We start from the raw sequence: 7,474 nt of genomic DNA, 5'->3' as shown, positions 1-7,474 counted from the left end.
GACAAGAATTGTTACCCATTGAACAGTTGAAACGAAATGAACTAGAACTTGCAGAATGGAGAGCGGAAGTCAAAGTGAGAGATTGCATTTACAACTCAAGTGCAAAGATATGCCTTTATCATCATTAAGTATAGGCTACATATTGCACGATTTGAAAAGAGACAAACGAGTTGCTGCAATCTCTTACAACTCCATTATGGAGTTAAGCTTCCCAAAGCACGCCAATCAATAACATTAAATACTCATGGCAAGAAGTTTGATAAAAACCCACAATGCAATACACCCGGATTGAAATTATGCATCACTTGCCAAAGACAACCAAAAAAAGAGCTTGATATTCTAGCCAAGGGCACTGACACGGATGAGTGTGATGATGCATGCAAATCTTTAAGTACATCTGAAACTGACAGATCAGAATTTGCGATTACAGATAACGAAGGTGCACTTGATGCACATAATTTAAATCAAAATCTGTCATGCTGTGTGATGATGCTTTTTTTATTAAAAAATCAATAATCAGCAGTGCCCTATTTATGGCATATGCATTTCGCTCTACTACTGTAGAGCATCATTAGTGCCTTAATTGTATGACACTTCAAGTCTATTGATTGAAAACATTATGAATATAGCAATGAAACATTCATTGTCAATTGCAGAAGCTTGCAACAAAACGTATTTATCATACTTTTGTACATGAAGCAGGTAGCTTTTCTTGAGTTTAGCATGCATTGGTTGAGGGAAAAAATCTTTTTGCAGATTTGAGATATGGGGCATTGAAATGGAGTACCCCAAAACTTTTGTAAAATAAAATAAAAATAAAGTATTTTCCTTTGCTTTTTTCATAAATGTAATAACATATTTGAATTCCTTGCCCCAAAAACTATAAGAATACATATTTTTATTATTTCTGTATCATAAAAAATAAGAATTCTAAGCTATTTTTGTTTTTGTGATATGAAAACAGCGCCTTTAGTGGCAAAAATGTAATTGTCGATATCTTGAAAACCTCTTGATGGATTTTGACAGTGCAAATGCCAATCTTCATCTTTTCCCAATAGCTCTAACATATTACAAAATAAAGAAATTCTGAGAGGATGGGTTACAAAATTTCAAAATTTTGACTGTATTATAATAGAATGACCTGACCCATACATATTGTCTTTCATTGTGCTTTTGTGTTGTGCTTGTATTTGTGTTACTGACGTTAAATCAATAATGGCAGATTATGCTTGACAAGAAATATTGTTTTCTTGTGTGCATTTGTACTGTTTCATTTATATAACACCTTTTATTCCACTATGTGCTTTATTTAAACGTGTCATTCATTGTAAATCAAACATAGAATGCATATAACTTATCAATTAAATTTAAAAAAAAATTGATTATTATTTACTGATATGCTATCAATCGAGCAGGATTTAACAAAATGGGCAAACAGGCCTTGAAAAGTGTGTTTAGCAAGTTATAGACATGAGTTTTTGTTCGCCTCCAGCTTGGACTCCAGCTCGCACGATGGCAAGGCCTGTATTAAGTAAGCCATGGTTTAGGCCTATGGGAAATTGCGTCGAAAGAGGCAAAAGGTGATCTCTGCCTGTGCAGTCCTTGCAATCCGCAACAGACTTCCTGAAGAAGATGACCGGTACGAAGGATTTAAAGAAGCCATTGATGACCACATGCCAGATGACTTTTAATGAAAATGATTTCGTTGCTTATTTCATTATTAATAAAAATGGTTTGTAAATAATGTTTTGTAACACACGAGCAAGTCCATCACCATCATAGGCTACGCCTCAGTCTATATATAGTTCTGTTGTACTAAGTTCTATATTGCATCCGATGAAGACATGTCCACCCTAGTCAGGGGCGCGGGAAGTAGGGGTGCTCAAGGGGCTGCAGCAGTGCCGGTCTTTGGGGTGTGCAAACCGTGCAATCGCACAGGGCCCGCAAATTAGGGGGCCCGCAATTTACTCAGGAAATGCAGTAATTTTTGTCGTTTCCAATGGAAAAAATTCAATTCGATTCACAAGCAAGTACCGTTATCCTTGAAGTCAGTTGCGGCTTTAGGAATTAGCAACAAGAAAACATGGAGACTTAGCTTTATTTCCAAAAAATGCCAGAGAAAACATGATCTTATCCTTTTGCTATGCCACCGGACAGCACCATTTTACAGTTAATATTCATACTCAAATTTTTGTTGAACATGCGCTCAGAATGCACCAAATTCAAAGTAATTTTTCAAAATTGTCTGGGGGAGACCCCACACCGCTGGGTGTCGCCTTCGGCGATTACGCCGTCAGGCTTTGCCCACCGGCCGTCAACCCTCCCTCCCCTTTCAAAATACTTAGCTACGCTACTGAATTGGATCACTGTCATTGGGGCCCGCAAAGCACATTCCGCACAGGGCCCGAAATACCCTAAGACCGGCACTGGCTGCAGCCCCCCTAGTGTAAATTTAGCCCCCCTGGAATTTTTAATAATTGTTTCCGCCCCCCTTAGAAAATTCTGACAATTTAAAGGAGGCCTACATAACATAATTTCAGAAATTTTTTGAACAATAATTGCTACGATGAATCGAGTTCCTGTTACGTGTCGCGCTTATCATTTGCAATAAAAAGTCGTCAATCACAGGTAGCTTTACCTCTCAGTAGCGGTGCTAGCGGCGGTCCATCGTTTATTGGACATCATTCTGCAATATTTACATTTCATGCGTACTTCTGAACATTACAATAATACAAGATATTGCTTTGTCTGACCGACATGACAGAAGATACCGTAGTGCAATGAGAGGAGACGCACGTGCAAACATATTCGGCTTGGTAAAACAAGCACGCACGACGCGGCTTTATTTTGCGATTACCTGCAGCGTTGAAGTTTTTTAGCCTGCAGAAGCCGTCGCAAAACAGCTCCAAAGATCTTTGCTTCTTCAGCTTTGGAATCAATCACCATTCTCCACGAACGGATCAAAAATCTCAGAAAAAATGAATCCGTTTCCAAGCTTATGGAAGCAGTGAACGTCTTTGCGTCTGTCAATAACCTAAAGACGCCAAAGGATCCCCGAGTGAGCAAAACTCCAGCAAGATTTCGAAACACAGAGGAATCGGATGGTTTGTCGTCTGCGGGAGAAGGAGCGTGGAAACGGCAATACATCGAATCCATTGATTTGGTTCAAGCTGAGCTTGATTGAAGATTCGACCAGGCGGATCTGCTTACAGCCAGAGATGTACGTATACACCGCAAATTCTACGCCGCATACTTGCGGCGTAGACTTTTTGTTTGCGCTAACGCTTGCGGCCACATTTTTTAGGATAGTTTGCGCTTGAGGCTACGCCGTAAAGTTTTCGCGGTTTTTTAGCGCATAGCGTCAACGCATACTTTTTAATGTATTTTTTTCGCTACAACACGCCAATACCTTCCAGCGCTGCAGTTGAAAGAATGTTTTCAATGGGCAAAGACATATTGAAACCAAAACACAGCAAAATGTCAGATGAACACTTTCAGATGCTTGTGTTCTGTCGTGGAAATTCAAAATAAAACTTGTTTGTTTATACCGTGTGAATGTTTGGCACCTAGCAAACAAAATGAGTTTACGCTAGTGTATGCGCTGACGCTGACGCCGCCAACTTTTTTTACAAGTTACGTTGACGCATACGGCGTATGGTTTTTCGAACGTTTGCGTTTAGGCTGACGGCGTCAATATTTTTTGTATGCGCGTACATTACTGCTTACAGCAGCCAACAGAGAGAAGGCCCTTTTGAGCTTTGCAAACGGTGAGGAAAGATCTGATACTGAGATCAGCTTACCCAATGCCACTAGGAAAGATCACCTAAAACGGAACTTACTTTGCTCAGCGTTGTTGTAAGTGGAAAAACCGCGAACTTCGTTCAAAAGGTTGCTGAGATATTATCGCAACTAAACCCTCAAACACTAGATCTTTTCAAAGAAACGTGAAAATTCGGTGAGCTCTGCTTTTGCCTCTCGGTATCAGCTGCATCATCACAACGTTCTTTTTCTGCTCTCTAAAAATGTGGTTGAGAAGCTCAATGACACAATAACGACTTACGGTACTCATCTTGAGTTGATGCATGTCCACCAAAACATTTTGGACACTGTCGATGTCAAAGAACTCATGACACAGTTTATAGAGAAAACACCTGAGCGAAAATCAATCTTCGGAAGCGTGTGAAAGCTCATTCCTACAAACTGCGGTTTTCATAACTTATAACTTTCTAATTTGTTCGTTTTTATTTTAATTTTCTGAACAGCTGCTTTGTTGTTTGCCGTTCTTCATTTGTTACAATTTACAATGTGTGTGTTTTGGCGCTGTTTTTTTACACAGGAGGTGACCGAATGCCCACTACCAGTTTTAAATGTTCCCCCACATAAGGGGGTCTGGGGGCGAAGCCCCCCAGAAGCTGACAACACTACGGCAGCTTCAGCCCCCCCCTAGAGAAAAATAGTTCCCGCGCCACTGACCCTAGTAGCCTACTTCTAAAGCGTGATACGTGTCGTTAGATAGCATCCAACTTAGATGGCTTATCCCCCTTGGCAATAGAGACCTTAGCACTTTGTGTAACTTCAATTGCATCTACTTCTTCAGCCACATCTGAAAGCACGAAACAAATGCATCATTATTTTTATTTATTTATTTGGTTCAGACCAGAAGATAGAGGTCCATAGAAACACGCCAGCACACACATACAAATAAAATAATTGAAAATCAAACAACAAGCATTGTACGGTTATAATGTTGTAAATACATTGAACGAGCGAAACACTCAGAGGTCATTAACGCTTTGATATAGGAGAAATGTTATTGTGTCCCATGCAATTGCTATGTAGCCTAATATTCTCAAAAGTTTCAAAGCTATCAACATCAAAATAGACTTAGGCTACTGTTTTCAAGACGATGTATAGTTACGTTTATCAGCTCTTCTCAGAAGACAAAGTCCTTTAGTTTGTTCACTTTTTTCACTACAAATGTCTGCCTTCCCTTAGATTAGACCAGTGGCGTAGCTAGGGAATGTGCCGCCCGGGGCGGATTCAGATTTTACCGCCCCTTCAAGAAAAAGCATGTGAAAATGAAATGCGTTTTTTTATCAGATTATAATCAAAATCAAAAATCGTAGTCTGAAAGTGCCGCCCCCAGACGTGCTGCCCGGTGCGGTCCGCCCCCCTAGCTACGCCACTGGATTAGACCATTGCAGTTTCCAACACTTATGCCACCTTTGGTCTCTGCTTGGTGTCGACCAACATTGCAGTTGTTTTCTATCGCAGCTAAATTTGTACGTGCAACCATTCCCTCATAACTGAATGCTAGCCTCTTTGGTACATAGTTCAGGAGTAGGCTACATTGTGAACAGTTCAAGGTCATCAGTGTGAACAATTTCAGATTTTTTACTGTCCTACTGACCTGTTTCAAACTCTTGTTGTCTTCTCGCTTTGCTATTCGATCCAAACGCCCGATCGTACTCACAGATTTGTACCTAGGTCGATCGAATTTTGTGGGCACTGCATTTGACAGTGGCTTTCACATATCTTGAAAAATCAAAGACAGAAGGAACAGCTTCAGGGATAAGCAGGTGTCTGGGGTTGGTGCCCTGTAGCTCTGCCTGTAGATCACGTTGGTAATCGCTGGCCAGAAAATGATCGCTGCACACACGGCAGTGCTTGTTTACAGGTGGGTCTTTGAGTTTCATCGCAGAGATGTACGTATACGCCGCAAATTCTACGCCGTAGACTTGCGGCATAGACTTTTTGTTTGCGCTAACGCTTGCGGCCACATTTTTTTGGATAGTTGTCGCTTGAGGCTACGCCCTAAAGTTTTCACGGTTTTTTAGCGCATAGCGTCAACGCATACTTTTTAATGTATTTTTTTCGCTACAACACGCCAATACCTTCCAGCGCTGCAGTTGAAAGAATGTTTTCAATGGGCAAAGACATATTGAAACCAAAACGCAGCAAAATGTCAGATGAACGCTTTCAGATGCTTGTGTTTCTTTGTAGAAATTCAAAATAAAACTTGTTTGTTTCGAGTGGTTTATTTCGTGTGAATGTTTGGCACCGAGCAAACAAAATTAGTTTACGCTAGTGTATGCGCTGACGCTGACGCCGCCAACTTTTTTTACAAGTTACGTTGACGCATACGGCGTATGGTTTTTCGAACGTTTGCGTTTAGGCTGACGGCGTCAATATTTTTTGTATGCGCGTACATCACTGGAGATCCATTTCTTCAGCTTGTCTTCATTATTCAATTCAATTTATTTTTTTTTGTCGGAAAACAACAACAAAGATAAAGTTACCAATAGTGTACGGGAACAAAACCAACAAAAGGAAAAGGTGGCAAAACCACAGAAGTTTAAAAGTTGCATGCGATGTAAATTTAAAGGATACGTCGAAAAAAGGAATACCTCGTAAGCTTACATTTTCTCACTTTGTGAGTTGCGATTATTATCAAACCTTCGAAAACCAGGATGCGAATTCACTTTAAGTTTAAAGTATAAGTTTTTGCCACTTTTTAAATTCCCAAATTCTTGTATATTTCGTTTCGAACGCAGAACGAAATGGCTTGGACTTCGAAATGAAACGAAATTCTTCACTCAGAAATTATTTCGAAACGAAACCAAATCAAGCCAAGGAATTTCGCTTCGAAACGAAATATTTCGAAATATTTTTGTTTCCAACATCTCTAATTCGGAGTTTTATTTTTTACCAGAGTTTTGGAGTGGTGTGGATTTGCATTTTAGTAAGACAAAATTAAGTGTTGAACAAAAAACATAAATTAAGTCATGAGAAATGAAATCGAAAGAATTATGCTTATCTAGTGATAGACTAGAGCTGTTTATTGTTTGCTACCGTTTGTTAACGTTAAATCTACTCTAGTTGTTTGTTAACGTTTGTTTGTCTATGGTTAAGTCTAACGTTTGCAAATGTTAAATATTACTGGTCGGTTGTTTGAAGAAAATCAGCTCGCAATTTTATTTCAAATACTTTTGCGTCACAGCTGTTTGAACACTACTGTTAGCCTATGCCTTCTATATTTTTGTATTTTTCTCTTTTTTTGTGATTTGAATATGGACATTCTTTTCCGATGCAAATAAATAATGATAATAAAACCAAAGTTTCGAAAACTTTCAGTTCGTTTTGATACAAAATTCTCGCCTTGGTTTTGTTTCGAGAGAAAAACAGTTTCGTAATCAAGCCCAATAGATTAATTAAGGCCGAAGCGGTGTAAATCACCTGCCAATGCAACATTAGGCCTAATGAGGAATTTGCGTTCGTTTCTACCGCATATCAGCTGGAAACTGCGATAACTTTCTTTTATAACTGAACAACGATAGGTATGCAAAGCAGTAGGCCATGACTTCCGATACATGGATTCCACACTCGTGCCATTAAGATTTTGTTTCAAGCGCAGACTGGTTTTATCATTAATGGGCATCGTTTCACAGATTTTACCTGCGCCTGCGTCGTTTTA

This window comes from Aplidium turbinatum, chromosome 1, assembly GCF_918807975.1.
Source record: "Aplidium turbinatum chromosome 1, kaAplTurb1.1, whole genome shotgun sequence".
Taxonomy (NCBI): domain Eukaryota; kingdom Metazoa; phylum Chordata; class Ascidiacea; order Aplousobranchia; family Polyclinidae; genus Aplidium; species Aplidium turbinatum.
Note: the sequence above shows the minus strand (reverse complement) of the source record.